Source organism: Taeniopygia guttata, chromosome 1A, assembly GCF_048771995.1.
Source record: "Taeniopygia guttata chromosome 1A, bTaeGut7.mat, whole genome shotgun sequence".
Classification (NCBI taxonomy): domain Eukaryota; kingdom Metazoa; phylum Chordata; class Aves; order Passeriformes; family Estrildidae; genus Taeniopygia; species Taeniopygia guttata.
Window position 1 is genome coordinate 67,613,642 of NC_133025.1, and position 20,199 is coordinate 67,633,840.

The following is a 20,199-nucleotide window of genomic DNA, read 5'->3' on the forward strand; positions in this document are numbered from 1 at the left end:
GGGGAAAAAAAAGAATCTCTTTGCTGCAGTCTGTGATTTCCTCCTTGCTCTGTGTTGAGTGAGGAACTGCAGATGCTCACCTGGAGCTTCCTGCATGCTGCTGGGCACTGCTGGAGGACCTGCTCCAAGCTGTTGCTCTCCATCAGTGCTGGAGCAGAGCCTGACATGTGGGTACCCAGCTGAGGCACTGCAGGGGCTGCTCCTCTCTGCACTGCTGGGTTTGGGCTCCTGGAAATCACTTTCTTACCCAAAAGCAGCTGGCATCCTGCGCCCTGCCTGGGCATTGCTTCCTTCTGAAGCACCACACAGGTAAGAGCTGACCTTCAGAGTTGATGCTCTGGGGGCTGGACCTTGTCCAGGGCAGTTCAAACATCTCTTTTCATCACCCTCTTCCTAAGAACATAACAGGAGCTGCATATGCACTTAAAGAAGGGAATCTTCACGAGGATGAAATGTAAGAAGCCATGGTGTAAATATTTTTTACATTATACAGTGGGAATTATACCCTCCTCTTTGATTTTTACATACCAAACTCTAATCCAGAGGGAATTTTTAGGAAGCCAGCATCCCCCACATGCAAGAATGTCATGGCTCCTCCCTTTCTCCCTCTGTGTAAGATATTCTCTCTTATTTTGGCTGGTGTTTTACCACTGTGGTAGGACAGTGAGCCAACCCTGTTGGTGCCCCCACACCCTCAGTGGAGCAGAGCACAGGCTGAGTGCCTCCCTGAGCTTGCAGCTGGAGTGAATTATGTTTGGGTTTCTGTTCAATTTGGCTGAAGGCTCAACACCATCTGTGAGCTGTTTGTAGACAGCAGCAGGTCTCATGCTCTGGAGTACATTTGGGTGAGAGAGAAGAGGGGCAACCCCTGTTTTTGGTGTGGTTGAGATGTGCCTGGACTGACAGCCAAGAAATCTTCAAAAGGTCTTTCTCACCATGATCAAGTCCTGCTAGCTTGCTACATTCAGCTTTTGTTAGCTTTTTGGTATTTTTGGTACCTCTTTTTTTTTTTTCTTTTTTTTTGCTACTTATGCAGTTTCAGCTGTTGGCTTCCTGTTGCCTACTTCTCATGATTGAGTGATGGCTCTGGTGCCTTTGGGGTAAAAAATAAAAACCATCTTTCTCTGAGCCCTGCTTGTGGTAATGTTCCTTTGACTTTTGGATAAGTAGAAGTCCATTTTCCTGACTCAGACTCTGTATCTTCCATTTGCCAGGATATTTTGAGGTGGGGATTCTTCCTCCCTCCCTAAGAAGCACAAGAGAGAACCTTGTCCTCAACTAATCCTGCCAATTCTTCTTTGCCCTTGGAGAACATTCCTCTGTAGATTTTGAAGGTTATTTTTGGTTTGTTGTGTTGTGGGTTTGGTGGGGGTTTTTTTGAACCAGTTTTGGTAAACAAGTTGAACTTGCCTAAGGCTAGAGATACAAAGAAATTTAGGATGGTGACCTGAAACTTTTTGCAGAGCAGGTCTGTTACCAACTTGCAAGCCCTAGGTAATTTGTTTCCTCCATAAATCTCCCTGAAGAGGAGGCAAGTGTAAAGTATTTAAAAAAACCCAAATTTGTAGACAACTTTCTGCCTTTCCTGGAGGTGGAGGATAAAGCTATTATGTGTGACCACAGTTCTTTTCTTTTTTTTTTTTTTTTTTTCCTTCTCTTTCCTGATGTTTGATACTTGGGAGTGGGGAAATATTTTACATATTTATAATTGGAAATCTGTTTTTGATTTCAGTCCTGACTGGAAGGCAGAATACCATCCAGTTTGGTAGGACAGGCATAGTTAATGCCCCCAGGACACTGGCTGAGGATAACTGTGCAAGGCCATGGATATTTGTTTTCCCTCTTGCAAATTTAGAGGGAAACATTTGTCCAAGCTCCTTCCTTGTCCTGCTGTTTTGCTCAAGCTGGAACATAATGCAGTGAAATGTGTGAAAAAAGTCAGTACAGACACTTTAATATCAATCTTTACTTTCTTGTTGGCCACAAGCTAACCAGAGAGCTCCTGCATCTGCTGCTGTGTCCCAGTGCTCAGCTGGGGCAAAAAGTTCTCCTTTAGCTTCTGACAGAGGAATATAATTTTCAGCACTGGTTTTGCTAGGAAATTCACTGTGAAAATAATACTGGAAGCTGTCAAATTGCAAAGGATTTTCAGATTTCTGGAAAAAAAACCCTAATATGCCAAGCTGAAGTCAGGGTTCTAGGAATAGTCTAAGCATTGTTATATGGGGAAATAATTATTTTCTTGCTTGGCTAGAGGACTGCCAGCTTTCATACTGTCAAGAAGAATGCACATGTAACCTGAATAACACATAATCATGTCTCACTGGAACTTAAAGACATGAATTACAGGGCTGACAGGCTCTTTGTTGTATCAGCATTGAGTGGTTGCAGCCCAAAGAAAAATGCACTTCAAGTACCTAGATAAGAATTAGGCTGAAAAATGTGATGTTTTTAATGCTGTGAATTGTTATGTCTCCAAGTAAGCCTTTGTATGCAAAACATTTTTGCTTCTCTCAGGAACACTGAACATAATATTCTCATTTTCCTGTTACTGCAGCATTTTTGCAGTTTGGTAATAGGTATTTCTTTTTCTAATCTGTCTGTGCCCACTGGGTTTGGTTGTGCCCACTGGGTTTGGTTTTGCCCACTGTGTGCAACCTTCATTTCTGGCAGTTCCATGAAAATCTGTAGCATTCTGGGGACAAAGCTGTGCCACGGTATTGCCACTCACTGCAGGAGCAGGAATTTAAATCCCCAGTTTCATATTGACAGCACTGTGGTGAAAACTTTCTTGGTCCCTTCTGCAGCCATCCCATGATTGCCATCATCAATATAAATAATGAGTGGCTGAAATAAAAGGGAACCAAGTGATTTTAACTCCCCTTTCTATAAATACCTCATCTTCCTGCCTAATTTTCCGGAGGGAATTTGCTCCAATGTTGTTTGTTCTACAGGCTGGGTGTGTGTTCATCTCCCTATTTTCACAAGGGTCTGGCAGGGGGATCTTGTGAAGGTACTGGCCCAGCATCACTACTAAGCAGATATTTCCTGAGTTAATTGATGGATGTTATAGATGGTAAAACTTTGAGCTATTACAGACAAATTTTTGCATTGTAAGTGGATTTTTCCTCTCTCAGGGAAGGGCTGCCTCAGTCTTGAGCAGAAGGTGACACTGAATTCTTTAGCTTTGTTCTGCAGCTGCACTCGAAGTCATCCTGTGGCCACAATCATTTCCCACAAGGAGAGATTTAGAACTTCGAGGTGCTGGCCTGAGTGTCATTCTTCTGATGAGCTGCATAAATGGGCACAGAGCCTTGCCCCATCATGGTTGGTTGAGGTCCTGAGGCAATATTTAGTGTAACAGAATAAGCAGTGCTCCAGTTAGCACAGTCATCTCTTATGTGGGGAGATGTATTTATGCCTTTCAAGACAAAGAACCTTTTCACTATATGTCCAGCTATTATTCTGTTAGTTCTTTGTGGGGAATTACCACATCTTTGTTTTCCTTTGGGAGGGGAAAGAGTTTTGCACTGTTCTCACTGAAAAGCCCAGTGTTTGAAGACACAGCACTTACATGAGGATTAACTTTTTAAAAGACTTGAAGGTCCCCGTGGAGTTGCCTGAGCCCATTAATAAAAGTTTGAATTTTCAGCCCAATGTATTAATTATGTTTGTCCAATTCCTAGAGGACCAGTAGATCAAATTAATCTTAATTAAATTTAAGGCTGTGATAGGAGGGGGAAAAAATATTGTAGAGTTTAAAGCTTGAAAGAGTCACTAGACAAGCAGACTGTTACTTTTTCTGATTAAAATGTAAATACATTTTAAATTAAATTCCAGTAAATACATTTTAACTTACTCATTTTTAGACTGGAGTTAGACCTGCAGTAATATGCTGACTGCTGTGCTTTTGTCTTCGTGGGAAGATTGTTTTTCAGACTAATAGGTTGAAAGCTCTTTTGATAAAACCTGGCTTGTCATGCTAAGCCTGTAAATTATTTTGATGAAATGTGTGACTTTAAATAGCAATATTAATACTAGAAACAAAATTTCTATGGTGGATGTTTCCATATACTTAAAAGAGAAAAAGCTGAAAGTGATAAAGATGGAAGCCACTCAGATTTGTGTTCTCAAGTTGACTTAAATCTTCCATTCAAATCCTGCTCTAGGAATCCTTAGATGTGTGAGACCATGCAGAATTACTTAATCTCCTGAGGATGTCTGCATTTTAATAAAACAGATGTCAGTTTTGCATCTTGATGTCTTTTTCTTGTTTCTGAGGAAAATTTTTCTTTTGATTTAAATCCAACACAAAGGGTTTTTTTTAAAATATTTGTGTTTATCAGGCTAATATCACCCTCTTGTAAAACCACAAAACATCTCTCCATTTCTTACATTGTGGAGTGTATTTAGTGCTCTTTCTTATCTCTTGCCTCATAACAAAATTTCTGTACACATAAGCATCACCAGAATGTTTTTTTTTTTCCCCATTATATTCATTTTCAGTGTTTTAGGGCTCTGAAATACAGTATTTGCTTTGGTCTTCTAGGAACATTCTTGTTAAGAGCTGTCATTTACTACTTCCTTTGGCCTATTTTTTTTATCCACCTTGTTTTAAAACAATGCCTTGAAGCTTGCAGGAAGTTTAGCACAGGATGTTCTTGGTGTAATCCACTGACATAATTGATATACTTTATACATTTATGCCTTAGGTGGGTAACATGAAGTATCTGGTTTATGTTTGGGGGTGTTTGTAGAATTGCAAGACACTGACAGCAGTGTTTTGAACCTCCCTGGAAGTGAAAATATTTCCTCTGGAGTACAATTTTGATTATACATAATTTCTCTGTCTTCTTCTTTCCTTTATTTTAGCAGTCTTTATTTCACCCTAGCAAACAGAGGGGAAACTGGATTTATTATTAAACTCCAATAAGGGTGCACAAATTGTTTTGAAGTTCAAGACAAATGACACTGCTTGGGCAATGTAAATAATGCATGGGTTACCTGACAGACTGGAGGCACTTCTAGAGTTTCTCACCTCATCTCATCTCCTGCAAACCATTGGAAAAGGTCAGCTTCCAGTTAGGCTGGGAACTGCTGCTTTCTTCATTAGGCTTAGAAAGATTGTCCCCATTTTCAATTTTACTCCATTTTTTTCTAAGCTTCATAATACACATGTGTAAAATGTATTTTGCTTTTTCATTATAACCTCATATTTTACGTTTTGTGATTTGGCCCCAAGTTTATTCCTCCATGCAAAGATGTGGAATAGCCTCTTTCAGCCCACAAGGGACAGTGTTTTATTCACATTTTTCTTGAATTTGATTACCAATTTGAGTTTTTTTTTCTTTTCATTCATCACCACGAATTGATATTTTATGGCTAGAATTGCAAGTCTGAAAGTAGCTTTGAATGCATAAAATAACAATGTAATGAATGTTGTTTTAAACGAGAGCAGATTTCTGATTTTATTTATTTTCCCCAGAAAAATTCTGGTGGTGTGATTAATATGATGAAACATTGGATTAGGAATTGTTTGTTCAGAGGGATTTTATGTTTGAGTGTGTTCAGCATTGGTAATGACTCTATGCAATGAACAAAACCAAACACAATTGAAATACTTTGTTGACAGTAGCAAGTAGCAAGCAAAAATTGTAGGCATTTTTGGGAAACTTAAAGGCTTTTTTTTTTTTTTTTTTAATGTCCTCACTTTGTTGTCTAGTAATGTTGATTTAGAGTTACTCTGTTTTGATCATAATTACCAAGCAAAAATAGTTTGGAAATATGAGAGAGGTGCAGAACAGTCAATACAGAGCTGAGAAGAAATACCCCTGTAACCATGGTGGGGTTTTTTTGGGTTTTTCCAGTTTGCAGGACGGCTGAGCATTTTTGTGTTTGTTTTTCTTTATGATCTGTTAGCTCAGGATTAGGCTCTTTTGTTTGTGGTGTAAATCCTGTTCTTGGCCTACAATGAATGCTAATTAACTTCTGTACTTCTGTGTGCCCTGTTGCAGAATCAGCTCCTTATTAGTCAGGCAATAAAAGCAGAAATGAGATGATACAGGGAAGTCAAAGAGAATCTGGGATCAGATCAAGGGCAAACACCCTTGTTCCAAAATTGTAAAACAGAGGAAGAGAGATAATTGGAAAAGTTGGAAGGTATTTGAGCATGAGGATTTCCTTTTTATGCACCCTTAACTTTCAGAAGGGCATTACTGTGAGACATTACTGAAAGCATTACTTTTTAATAGACCTCAATAAAAGAAACATTAACAAGAAAACCTTTATAGAGGTAAGTGGTGGTTTTTGTCGTTCTTCTGGGGTTGTTTTACAGAGTGGAACCTTTTAGGAAGCTGGCTCCTAGCTCAGACTTGATTAAAGGAATATTATTTTGTAGTTGACCTTTGCAGGGCTCTTGATGAGTACTTGGCCATCGTTGTACCTTTCATCACCTACAGGAAACTGAGGGAGGGACCTTGTCCTACAGCAAAGGGACTTGTCATGTTTGTTTTTCACATGTAGGATCTGAGGAGAATATCCAGGCCAAAGTCTCCAGAAATCCTTGCCTTTCACACTGTCCTGGCCAGAGTTCTACTCCAGAGTCCTACTCCTACTCCAATCCATTTAAAAAACAGATTGCCCATTTTTTAAACCCCAACCAACCAGAGGAAAAAAGACAACCAAAAAACCCCCAACCCTCCTCCCCAAAACCCCACATTTAAACAATAAACCACGTTTTTAGAGTTATCACTACCACTTTTAATGTGATTTATTCCCATTGCAGTAGAATTTAGAAGTTATGCTCTATTGGGAGCATTGCAGATTCTTTAGAAGGAACAGAGAAGCTCTGAGAAAACTGCCACCTTGTCCTTGTTGTAGACTATTAGATTCTTGATTCTTTTTTGTCACTTTTTTTTGTTAGACCTGATAGTTGGCCTGAAAACAGGCTTGTTCTCTTTTTCTTTTGCCCTCTACATGCATTGCTAGACTAATAAAGGCTATTACAAACTTTGCTTTTCATAGTTGCATTGATTTTTTAAGGTAGATGTAACTTGGCATGTGATTTAACATGCCTCATTGCATTATAATAAACCATTAATTCATGAAGAAGAGGCCAATAATGAGGGGTTCCAGGGCCGTGGTCAGTAGCAATGATGGAGCAGAAGAAAAAAGGTCACAGTTTCTGAATTTTGTCACAGGTTGCTTTGAGCCGGGGCAGAAGGGTTCTGACTTTGATGGGCAATATCAGAAGAGACATAAAAACATCACCAAGAGTGCAGTGCTTTGATCCCAGGGGGCTACATCAGTGATTCTAACTGGGGATAAGTGCAAAGCAAAAGTAAGAAATGTCATTTGGGGAAATGAAGAGATGGACTGAAACTTCTGGCATCCAGATGTCTCAATACTGTGACTCTTTTGTGAGTCCCAGGTAAAGAATAGCATGAGCTGCTGAAGACTGTTTGGTTTTATAACTGTCTATAAAAAATGTGATTTGATGTGCAGGAATATAGGGAAAAAAAAACCAGTTTGGTAAAAGTTTTTAGGTGTTTCAGAGGCCGTGCCCATGGTGTGCTCTGTCTTCTCTTGGGATAAAATTTTAATGAATCCAAATTTTGTTACAGCTTCAAAATAACTTCTGATGACATCATGATGGGGACACTCCTCCTCCTCAGCTACAAAGAGAAAATTATTGGCACTAAAACTAATTTATTACTACAGACCATGCTTAAAATAACTTTTATGACCACAGTGGCTGTAATGTGGTGGATGTCTGTAGGTGTATTGATGTGAAAACCCCTCTGCTTTCCTTTGAGGGAGGGATTTCAAAAAGCTGCCTGAATTTTTTGTTTCCTTAACAAACAGAAAAGATTCAAGACCTTCCTGATGATACAGTTCTCCAGTGCTAGGAAGTGCCAGGTTCCTAATCTGTGCACAGTATTAAATTTATACCAGTCTGAACCAAATGTTCTGTCCTTCACCTTTTGGCCCTGAGTTTTCTTAACTATGGAGTTACTCACTGTTCCTTCGTGCTGCTTCTCCCATTTTCTGGCTTCCTTCTTCCACATCTTGAGAAGTCTCACACAAATGAGCTATAATAACTTTACACAAGGCAAGATTAGCATATTTTTTTAAACAAGCTTCTTGATGTGTTAAATTTTCACGTGAATACTGGGCATTTTAATGGTGTGCTTTACCCTTCTGAAAAAGTTAGAAAGGCTGATTTTTCAGCCTACAGCAGGACAGTTGCCTGGATTATTTCAACTCTCATTTTACAAGAGGGCCAGCAAAGGAAGGACTTGATACCAGGCAGCTGGGAAATTAAAGTTATTTTGCTACTGAGCACAGTGGACATTCTGGTAATATCTAGTGCTGAGATATGCCAAGGATGGATGTTGTTTTATGCTAGTCTGTCCATGTTCTGTTTTGCTGTTTCTGAGGAATGTCGTGTGTTTTTTGGTGGTGTTTTGGTTTTTTTTTTTTTTTTCCCTTTGCTGAACAGGAAAATGGAACAAAAAAGGTCAGCTAGAAGAGCAAGCACAGTTACTTTTCACAGCCTAGTTGCTGCTCTGAGCACCTGTGGCAAACACCCTCCCCTTCTGAGCCAGTGGTAGGATGGGAGAAACCCCTGAAATAAATGTAGAGCCTTTGGGTGGTGCAGAGGGAATACAAAGAGTGAACAGGGGTATGATGGGTGTTTTTGGCACATGGCAGTATCTAGAAATTGATATTTAGAACATTTCTCAAGTCCCACCAAATGTGCTAAGCCTGAGAATCAAGGGCTGAGCTTGCAGTGCTCTCTGTGCTCATCCTTTCACTCTGTATTGGTATTTGAACACAATAATCTTCCTAAATAATATCCTGTTCTCAGTTTTGTTTGCTTACCCCATGCAAGTATCTAGAGACAGATTTGTCATTTGTAGTGCAATAAATCCCAGGTCTGCTGAGATGTAAGACCAACTGTGTATTGACTTCAGGAAGGCAGAAACTTGGCCTCTTCAGGTTTTTTTTATTAATAATCTCTCTTTGGTTCAATTGAAAAAATAATAATTGTAGGGTTTCTACTAAGATGGGCCTCTAGCAGGTAGAATAGGAGTTTACATATTAATGTATTTGACATTGTAACTTTAATTCACTGAGGTTCAGAAGTGGATCCAAGCTGAATATATGAAAATAATTTTTATAATACCTGAGACTAATATAATTTGTCTCCTATTTCAAAATAGAAATAGTACTGATTGATTTTCAATTTATTACAGCTGATCCTTGCAGAGTTTGAAAACCAAACATTGTGGCAGGAGGTATCTAAAAGCAAAACCAGGTTTCATTGTCTCTGTAAGAAACTGAAGCTGAAAAAAAATGCAGAAGTTAACAAGGAAACAGCTTGTGACAATAGGTACTGAAATCTATGTGAATAAACCAAGTCTGACATTGATGTACGGAACCAAGGAAACACTCAAAAGGTGACAATAATAATAATAATAATAAATATCGATAGTAATTTTGAACTCCTATAGCAATGAAGATGGACAACTTTTAGACATCAGACTGGATTTACAAAGCTTTGCATCAGTATAGGCAACATGAGTCACATTTTGCAGTTCTATTGTCTTCCCCTCAGATTTCTGTCTCTCCTTATATCCATCCCACTCATGGGTGGTATTTTGTTCATCTCCTTAGGATAACTATTCTGTAGTGGAATTATAGTGCAGCATTTTGAAATTGTGATGTTTAATATAATCTTTTAAGCATCTGACTTGTCCATGAGTGGTGTGGAGGCTTCCTTTTCTTTTGGCATTCTGACTAAATGATGCAGCATCTTAGCCCATCAGAGAGGAGGGATGGGCATTTGTGGCAAATGTGACAAATCTGGTCATGTGGTACATGGGGAAAACCTGCACTTCTAGAGAATGCTGGGTGTTGCATTGTGTATCTGGTGAAATGAGCATTTTTGTTAGCCAAGGAACTTTCACAGATGTGCATGTAAGCAGACCTGCTGCAGAGTTAGACATTGAGATGTTTTTTGAGGGGCTCAGTATCTCCCCGTAGGGTAGAGGGGTGTGTATTATGACTTTTAGTTTTAAATTCATTAGTACTTCTAAAAGAGGGATCACAAATGCATCACACTAAAGGATATCTTGTCTCTTTTGACCTCTCCAATAATGCTTTTATCTGTGCCTTGCAAAGAGGCTTTTCCCTGTGCACTTACCCATCACCTCCTTAAAGGCCAATAGAGGTAAAGCTGAACTTGGAGGTTTTTTGTTGATTTTGGATTTCTTTAGTTTTGGGCTTTTTTTCCCCCTAGATTACATAAATGACTGATTTAGGAATAAAATATTATGTTAAATAAACTGGTCTGTGATAATTTCAAGTTCTTTTTCCTGTGTGCTGCATTACCATCTCAGCACATTGCCTCTCTCTTTTCCACATCCTCAAACCCTGCTAGTGTGCATCAAGAGACTTGCATTAAAAACAAAAAAAAACAAAAAGGGAGAGAGTTAATTACAGCTGCTTATAGTGTTGTGGAAGAAATGTTTTAAAAAATAGTCCAAAAGGCCCCTTCCCTACTATTATTACTAATTTCCCAGAGAAGCAGTTGTTCTAGATCTGTTCAGTTCACCACTTCCCCTCCCTTTGAAGCATGTGTATGTACTTTTTCAAGACAAGGTTATGCCAAACTAATTGATTCTTTTTTCTCCCTTCTTATTAAGTAAGTTTGGCTGAGCCACATTTACTTGGATTAAATACAAGCAAAAAGAAAACTCACATTGGTTCAGGAAGTTTGTTTTGTGGTCCTTTGGAAAAGAACATTCTGTCCACTCTTTGTAAAAACCGATACAAACAGTCTTTTGGCACACACACTATACTTTGTAGATACCTTACTTTAAATTGTCTCTCTGTTATTTTGCAAGATTAAGTATCACAGTCCATATTTTCTAGATAAATCCTGCCTTGTGTAATTGTGCTTTTGCTTTGGAAGTCACATCCGCAGTGGTAGTTGGCAGTTTCACATGATTAAATCTTCTAAACACCATTTGAGATCTGCTGCTGAAAGATACTGAATAATGGAAATGGTGATTATAAATTTTAGGATGGTAAATGGGGTTTATGTAATAGCACTTATTTAGAAGTGGTTATATCTCATTGTAGAAATGATCATGTAAAAATATGATGTGAAGGAAAAAGAGCTGTAGAGGCACAGAGTAAAACTGCAAGAGGTTTTTATTTTGTAGCTGAGGAATTGTGTGTGAGTTTTGTGGAGAAATGTCCTTTTCCATTTTAACTTTTTAAAAGATATCATTAAGCTACTCTGCTACTAAAGCAGTACTGGGATAATGTATTTCATGTGCTTGTTGCAGGCATTTCTCACATGTGAGAATCTGGCAGGAGCTGCCAGAATTGGGAGTAACAGCAGAGAAGGAAATGTGGAAATGTGCACTGTGCAACCTTAGTCAAACAGGGAGCAATCTCTGGTGCCCTCTTTTGATAATATATTCAGAGAAACCAGTTAGGGGAGGAGCTTAATAATAAGTTATTGGTCTGATTCTTCAAGTGTGTGTAATTTCTACTGGCTTGGGCTCTTACTAGAAGGGAAAACAAAGATATCCTGTACCTTGTAGGAGGCAGTCCTGCATGTGGTAAATAATATTCCTAGAGAGTGATAAAAGCAAATCCAATCTGTCCTGTAACAGCTTTGAATTGAGCTGAAGGTTTATACACATATTTGGATGTAAGTTTTGAGAGGGATGTTTTTTAACATAAAGGAAAACACAATGAAGAACCCCAAACATTTGAACTTTCTATTTCCATACATTTAAATCCAAAACCTCAAGTATTTTGAATGTCATGTCTGTCTTATCTTTCTAGCAAAGCTTTTTCCTATAATTATAAAGGCATCAATTTTTCTAATTGTTGCCAAATCCAATCTGAGCCTCCCACACAATCATTTCACCCTTCCCTCCCCCTCCCATCATTGTCTGATATTTTGTTTGCACAGTCATTATTCATTAACTGTGTTCATGTCCAGGGCAGCAAACAGAAGAATCACATTAGCAAGGAGGAGCTCAGAAACTCATCGGTGAAATCTGTTTTTCCCTCTTCTGTTTTACATTGGCTTTCAGATGAGAATCCCAAAACCTGTAACAAATTTCAGAGATAAGGAACCTGGAAACACTGAGTGTGCTTCTGTTTGCTACTTCCTTTTCTTAGCAGATTTCTTTAGTCTTCCATTCGACTGAGAAGAATTCATTTCTATGTAAGAAACTACTGAGATTATAAATTACTATTGGAAAGGAAAGAGGTGTAGTCTGCCCTCTTTCTTCTTTTTTCTTCTTACAGAATCACACACAATCATTAGTTAGAACTGGGAGGGACCTCTGGAGATCATCTCATCCAACCCCCTTGCCAAGGCAGGGGTCACCTAGAGCAGGTTGCACAAGAAGAGTTGGGTTGTGGGATCTCCAGGAAAGGGAGATTCCACAGCCTCCCTGGGCAGCTGTTCCAGTGTAAAGTTCTTCCTTATGCTCAAGGTCTTCCTTATGTTAAGGTGGAACTTACTGGGATTTAGTTTATGGCCACTGCTCCTTGTCCTGTCACTGGGAACCACAGGAAAGAGCCTGGCACCACCTTCTTGGCATCCCTTTGAAATATTTATATGTATTGATGAGATTCCCTCTCAGTCTTCTCTTCCCTGGACTACCCAAGCCCAGCTCCCACAGTCTCCTCTTGAGAGGGGCACTCCAGACCCCTCATCATCATTATGTCCCTCTGCTGCTCCAGTAGCTCCTTATCTTTCTTGGACTTTATCCATGTTTTGAAGGTGTTGTCCTTTCTTCTGTGAGGCTTTCCTGTTCAGAAAAAAAAAAAATAATTAATTTTTTATCTCCCCTTCAAATATTAAAATGTTACTTTTTCAGCAGAAATAGGTAATTAACAGATAAGCCACCAGTAGAATCTGGTCATATTAGTAAGCAGATTGATAAGGTTTAGTATAAAAACTAGCACAATATACTACTGCATTTTTACATTAATGTGCAACCACTGGATCAATTCAGATTGGCTGAATTGACCTATTCTCACTTGTCCTATCAATGAGTTGACTTGGAACTGCTTCCTCCTAGTTCTGTTGCCATGTCAAATTGATCTGTATGTTTTAATTAATTTTAATTGGATTTATTGTAAAAGGCCTTGTAACAGAAAGGAAATGGAACCTCTCATAGAAGCCACACGATTGGGATAATGCCAAAATGAAGGCTTAAAGAGAGTAATTAATAAGAAAATTCTGCTGTAAATTGGTCAGATTTGCTGAAATTTGAAGAACTGGTCAGTGCCTGGAATAGTGCAGTTGTGAATCTGGAAGTGACTCCTATTACACCTAAGTTAGAATGAAGTGTTCCATATGAATAAAGACATGAAATAGAAAAGGACTAACTCTTGAATGTCACATTCAAAATTGAGGGGTAACAAAATTTGAAGAGTTTATGGTGGAGGCTGTTCAGTTATCCTGACCATGAGGTTCCTGTTAGCTCTACAGAGGAGTTCTTTTTGGTATCACTGGTATTTAGGAAACTCACACTGACAGTAGTGGATGAACTCTAACCAGAACTGTATTTCTCCCTGTCATGCACTGAGAGAAATCACATTTTAAGAAGTCAGGGATTAGCAAGCTGAACTCATTGTGTAACGTGCAGTGGAATTGCAAAGCTGAACCTGTTTCTTTTCTGGTTTTCAGTGATTTGTCCTGTTGGGCAGCTGCCTTCTGAGTGCCTCTGGAGAGATGCCAGCCAGCTGAATTAAGCAGTAGCAGGGACAGCATCTACCCAGGCTGAAGTTGTAAGCCCAGGCACGTGGCATTTGCACAAGTGATCACTGGTGAGTTGTACACGAGCACAGCTTCTGTCTTTCCTCTCTGTCTCTTTAGCAACTGGCATCTGTTGCAAACTCTGAGTTTCTGGATGCACAGACTGGCCTGCCTCGTTTGTTTTTCCCAGAGTGTGACTGATGGGCTTAGAGAATATGAGAGTGATCCAGGTTACCAGCTAATCTTAGGAAATCCTTACTATTTGTTTGTGTTTGTGGATTATTTCCCCCTCTCCCTCCACTGAATGAGTAATGTCCCAGTGAGGCCAAACTTCAATTCTATAGCATTTGTGTGTTGTACTAGATGATATCAGTGTGCTTTTTTTTAACCAGAGGAGATTTTACACCTTCTTCCTTAGTGCTTCATAGCCTGGAAATCCAAGCTGTGGGGTTCTGATAACAGAAGTAGTGACTGGCTGCTGTCAGCACAAGGGTGATTAAAAATGTGTGTGCGCTGGTTCACTCCCTTTCCAGCTGAATGGAAAATGAAACTGCCCAAAAGCCTTTTATGTAAGTGTATGGATTTGGGCTTTTTTTCCCTGTTTAAATCTCTGTGTGGCTGTGTGCAGACAAACTTCACCCCCAGCTTCCTTTTGAAGATGCTGTGTAAAGAAAAGACTGAGCTTGTTCTGACCTATGAGGCGTGATCTTGTTTCCAGCTCAGTACTAGACATAACTCTCTACAAAAGGCAATAGCTGACCATTAATTTTTTTAGGGGAAGGTGGTTTCTAGTCAGTTTTTCAAATCTGTGGTTTTCCTTGATAAAACAACGGCAATCTGCTTCTTCCAGCAGCTGAAATGCTGTGATTCTTCGACAGCAAATGTGTGGAGAGCTGCCTTACACCTTGTAACACCCTGCTTTATTTAAGACTGCCATGCTGGGCTGACTGCTGTTTTCCTGGGAGTGTGGCACCAAGGAATCATTGATGAGATGCAGCCTGGTCTGTAAAGCACATATTTACTATTAAAAACAACACATGTGCCCTTAGCTATAGCTAATAATTTCAAACTCTCTGTGGAATTTGGGGGAGATAGCCCCTCTAGACGTAGAAAGAATCCCATTAAAGCATCAGCATGACACAGCTCAGCATCAGGTGCTGAATTTTCCTATGAATATCAGAGTAGGGGCTTTGTGCTTTAGGCAGAACTACCTGAAGGTCACTTCTGGAGCAGCAGGAGGATCCCCCTGTAAGGATTGGTGCAGGAAGGGCAAAATGCATCCAGGGCACTTGTTTGGCTCTTTCAGGTTCTTGCCATATTGTTAAAAAGGCTGGTTGGAATATTTGGACAAAGACCTGAAGGTCAGTGCTGTCCTGACCTGTACATGCTACCTTGATTAGCAACAGAGTTGGAAAATTACCCCAGCCTGAAAAATTATAGGGGTAATTCTGCTTTATGCTGGAGGGGGCAAAGACAGAGCAAGGAATACAAATACATTAATTTCAAGGTCCAGTAGCCTATTAAGCCAGACTAAAATAAGTAGGCTTTAATTAATGGAAAGTTTAGGAAAACAAATTTGGTGCTATTGTCACATAACAAGTTGGAACTTACCTGTCCTTAAGTTCCTTTCCTTTTTATTTCTGCTGATCTTCCTGCCTCAGTTTGAGCATAGCAGGTGCTATCTTGGGAAACACTGAAGGTAGATGCAGCTCCTTTCTGCTGCTGGAGAGCTCTGAACCCCAGCACTTAAATAATACAGCAACTTTAGTGCTAACTGCAGCAGCTTTGGAGGAGAGAGGTTTTCAAATTGCTGCAGTAGATTTTCAGGGTGTGTAGAAATAGAGAAAGCAAGGTAGTTATTGAAGCAGTGCTTTTTTATTTAAAATCACTGTCACTTGGGCAGGTGCACTTCTTTTTTGCTTGTAAATATTTTCAATTATTAAAATTTAGAGACCACAGATTTTTGTAGAAGCCAGAGAATCCCAGCAGAAGCACATCTGTGTCTTGGTCAGGGGGACACCAATTTAGGACAAATGTCTGTGTGTCCTGTCAATCTGACTCACAGGATGGAATGCCTGCGTGGGGGAGAAGGCAAAAACCTTTGCTCCGTCATAGCATGGGTGGGAAACCATCTCTGTGTGGAGAAACTGCAGATCATCAGGAAGGTGCATTGAAAATTCACTTTATTCCCAGCTAAAGACTGAGTCAAGCCAGTGCCTGCTTATCAGGTCAGGTGGTGATTGTGCTGTGACATAAATCACAGTGCTCTGAGTACATCCAGTTCCATGGGTTTGCCTATGGCTGCACTTAAGAAATTAGTGTGAACTCACATGTAGGGTTTTAGTTTGTTGTTTTGGTTGGGTTTTTTTTCCTCCCCCATTTCTGAGAGCATTATAGAGCACAGAACTTCAAGTGCAGGGTGTCTGGGGAGTGTCCTGCCCTTGGAGTTGAGTGGTGTTTTGCACTTTGCTTGCAATTCTGCTCCATTACTGTTTGCTACCTGTAAGTGCAGTGTAGACTTTTGAAACTACAGTTTGAACCTTCATCTGGAAGATGAATTTTCTTACACTTTTTCTTTAATTTTTTAAAATTTTCTAGTTCTTCTTAACTATACTGTCAGAACAGTATTATCATAGAATCATAAAATATTTTACATTGGGGGGTTCTTTAAAGGCCATCTAGTACAGCCCCCATGCAATGGGAAAGAATATGTTCAAGCAGACCAGATTTCTCATAGCACCATCCAACCTGGCCATGAATATTTTCAGAGATGGGGCATTCACCACCCCTCTGGGTAACCTCTTTCACCACCTTAATTGTAAAAAACGTCCTTACATCTGTTCTAATACAACCTTCTTTTGCTTTAAAACCATTATCTCTTCTTGTCCTATTGCAGTGGGTCCTGATAAAAGTCTGTCCTCATCTTTCCTATAGAATCCCTTTAAGTACCAAATCACTGAAGTGGTTGGCTATTAGAACTATTGCAGAATCAAGTAAATGAACCTCCTGCCTCAGGTGGTTGGATGCTGAAACACACTGGCAGAAACTGTAAACCATCATAAGCCTGCAAAAGATTAATGGTTAACTACCAATGACCGTTTTAAAACTCAAGAAAAATGATAGCTTAAGCAATTGGTATGAATCAAACCAATTTTGTAGAAGCCAGAGAATTTTGTTAACATAAATTTTGCTTGGATCTAAAACTACTGAAGGTGGATGGATATTTCTGATGTTTTGACTGCAGAATTTAATTTCTATTTCTTGACAGGAGTAAATGAGAGATAATGAGTTTTTATTATCTGCACCAATCACCTGTGGCTTTGATTTAAAAAATAAAATTCCTCAGAATTGGAATTTTTTTTTTTTTAATCCTGTAATTCAAAACAAATTGTTAGCCTATCTTTTAAATCCTGAGACCTGGCTGCTCAGGTGGGGGATGTGCTTTAGGACAGGTAGAGAAATCTGGGCATTTTCAGGGTTGTCATTGCATGTGGGTGGAGGCTGCTGGTGCCCAGGAGCCTGGCTCTGCAGGAGGAAGCTCAGTGTCACAAACGAGAGCCCTGCTGCTCACTGGGTGTTGACAGCTTATCATTACAGACTCTGTTTTTTCCTCCTGGCTGGTAGGTGAAAAGGTTTAGAAATGACCATAATCTCTTTCCTCCAGTGACTGGGGAAGTATCATGGTTTGTTCTTTCCAGATTTAGGGAAAAAAAAAAACAAACAAACCACCACTCTGCTTTTCGTTTGTGCTGAGTTTCCAATTATTTTATTGTCTCGGTTGGATTTTCGTAGCATATCCAAAATCGTTAATCTCCCGTGGAGTGAGAGAGGATGTGAAGAAAAGGAGTGGAGAAGGGAGAGGAAGAACAAAGTGGCAGCTAAATAGACTGGGGTTTTCTTGGGTATAGGTGGGGTGTTTATTTTACAGCAGCTATTCCTGGTACCTAGGGGAACACGTGGAGAGGGTGGGGTGACAGTGGTGTGTCACGGAATATGGCACTTGCTCACCGTGTGACAAGAAGGATCTCCCTCTTTTTATGTGGGGTTATAGAAGAATTTTATTGTTTAATGCATCAGTGTGGCCATTCTCAGCTCTGGGTGTGCATGCTCAAAGTGAAGTGGTGAGATCCAGTGACATAAAAACAAACCCAAGCAATCAAGTCCCCTGTAGGGTGCCAGCAGAGAGCACCTTTGCCCTCTGCCATCAGAGGGACAGGGCTGGGTGAAGCCAGCCAGTCTGACTTGGCTCCCACCTTTGTTTGGAGGTTGCTGTGGTGATGAATAACCCTTGTAGAGGGTGTGTGAGCCTGTGTGTGCTCCTTCCTTGGCTCTGGCAGATCAAACAAAGCCCACGGTGGCGTCTCACCCCACATCGCATCGGAGTGTGTATCCTGGCGGTGGATTGGGCTCCCAAAATAAGTTACACCTTATTGTTAAATTCTCTGCAGCTCAAAATGGAAGTGTGTTTTTCATACTAGGACACAAAAATCTGACCTAACAACTGCATAGTGATACAAAAGTGCATGAAATTTGGAATTCTACATAAGCATTACATTCTTTCCTCATGAATTCTCATGAGTACAAATATACTTGGATGATACAGGTGCCTGAAGATGCTGCAAGTGTCACGCCTAGATAAGAATTGCCTTCAAAAAGGTTTTGGAAACCTGTATTCCCCAGTTCTGAGAAAACCCTAGGAGGAATTGGCAAGAATGAATTGCCACCTGAGGAAACCCATGGAGAATTTTCCTCCCTGCATATCACCCTTCTTCTCAACATCTGCGAAGCTGCCCTGTGCACAACTCGTAGGAAGTGCTCTGTGAAGAATTGAGTCACTCAGAAATGATCCAGTGGCCATGACAAACACCATGATGTTTAAAATGTCTATTTTTGCTGCATAATTCCTGAAATTTAGATTAAAAAAAAAAAAAAAGTGAATTACTCAGCTCTGTGTCAGCTCTCCATCTCCTCACAGACTTTCAAAATGGGTGGTTTCATTTGTCAGGCTGTGCCTTGTTCTTGGCACTGAAGGACCAAAGAGGACTATGAAAACTTTTTTAAAGCAGTGAGGCCTGTCACAGTGTTTAAGATGAAGATGGCAAAGGCAGACCCATTGCATCATTGATGGATCTTCTTTCTGAGTTAGAGCATCAGGGAAATAACCTCTTCTCCTTTCAGCAGTGGTTTGAGGCTTACCATCTTGAAGCTGCCAGCTCCTCTTAGTGACTTACTTAGTTAAAAATCACCTTCAATAAGGAATATTTAATTACCCCTTCTAATACCTTATTCAGGCTGCCCTCCTGGATTTTGGAGAATCTGGAGAATGCTGCTAAGACAGTGGAGCCAGCATCTACAGGAATGAATTAATGGCAGCCCCATAGCTGTGATTTTTACATCTGACACATTCTCCAAGGCTAGCATAGTACCTCCCATACGCCTTCAAAATTCATTTGTTCCATTCCAGCTCAGCCTTTTGAAATATTTTGTGATGAATGGGTGTGCTGTACAAGCTGGTGATCAGGAGCAGCTGTTCATACTCATACATTAAATTGAATCCATCTGTCAGTGGGCTCTTTAAAGTGTGAGTTTCACATTGTCAGGAGACCTGATTGTACCAGAGCAGTATCTGGGTGCTGTTTGCCAAAAAGAAAAGGACAAATCTGAGTGAAGATTGCTTGGATGGGCTCTGGGATAACACTGTGGCCTCATCTGCAGAGTTGTGATTTAGCCTGCTGAGATGAGAGCAAAGTGGTTACAAGCAGCACTTCTGCACTGATGCGCAGAGAGTTGTTCAGATGTAGATGAAATTAGGAGCTGACCTGCAGTGAGCTTTGTAGAACTCGTGTATAGTGGTTGCTCCTTGGTTTTTAATCCTGACCCTTTGACCTAATCACCAGTTCTTTAATTTTTTTGGTTGTAGAGTTTTTCTTCAGAGGATGAGCTGAAGAGGAGGTGTTTTTGTTCAAATCAGCAAAAGGAGACAACACTTTTTGTTTGCTTTTTCGTTTGTTCCCCCCTCCCCCGATGCATGCATCAGGTTTTATATTCATTTAAAAATAGAGATGAGCAAAATTAATCTCCTGAAGCTGTTTTGCAAACTGCATTTAGGGCAAAATTTCAGTCCAACAAATGGTTGTTTCGTGCTTGCAATAATTGTTCTCATAATTTTAAATGAACGCTTCAGTCTGTAATATTCCCTGTAAATGACACACTGGTTATGGAAGCCAGCTAATTCATGGCCTGAAATATGTTGATCTTGTCCAGGGGTAACTTCTCTTGGCTTCCTTCTCCCAGTTTGCTCCTCACCAAGGCTTTTGTGGTGAGGACTGTGTTCTTGCTGGCTTGTGTGTACTGCTCTAGGGAAAGGCATTGCTTCTTACCAGAAGCTTTTTCACCATGAA

The 20,199-nt window shown here is 40.1% G+C and overlaps 1 protein-coding gene across 7 annotated transcripts in view; it reads left to right on the top strand.

The window, feature by feature from the left end:
* EPS8 (EGFR pathway substrate 8, signaling adaptor) overlaps nt 1-20,199 on the top strand; it is a 123,694-nt gene that overhangs the window by 18,429 nt on the left and 85,066 nt on the right. For 6 of the 7 annotated variants that reach the window (XM_012569356.5, XM_002196896.6, XM_030263570.4 and 3 more), the window contains exon 2: nt 13,730-13,869. The exons of the other annotated variant lie outside the window; for it this stretch is intronic. The gene's annotated coding sequence lies outside the window, so the exon portion shown is untranslated. The remainder of the gene's footprint in view (nt 1-13,729; nt 13,870-20,199) is intronic. 7 annotated transcript variants of the gene reach the window in all.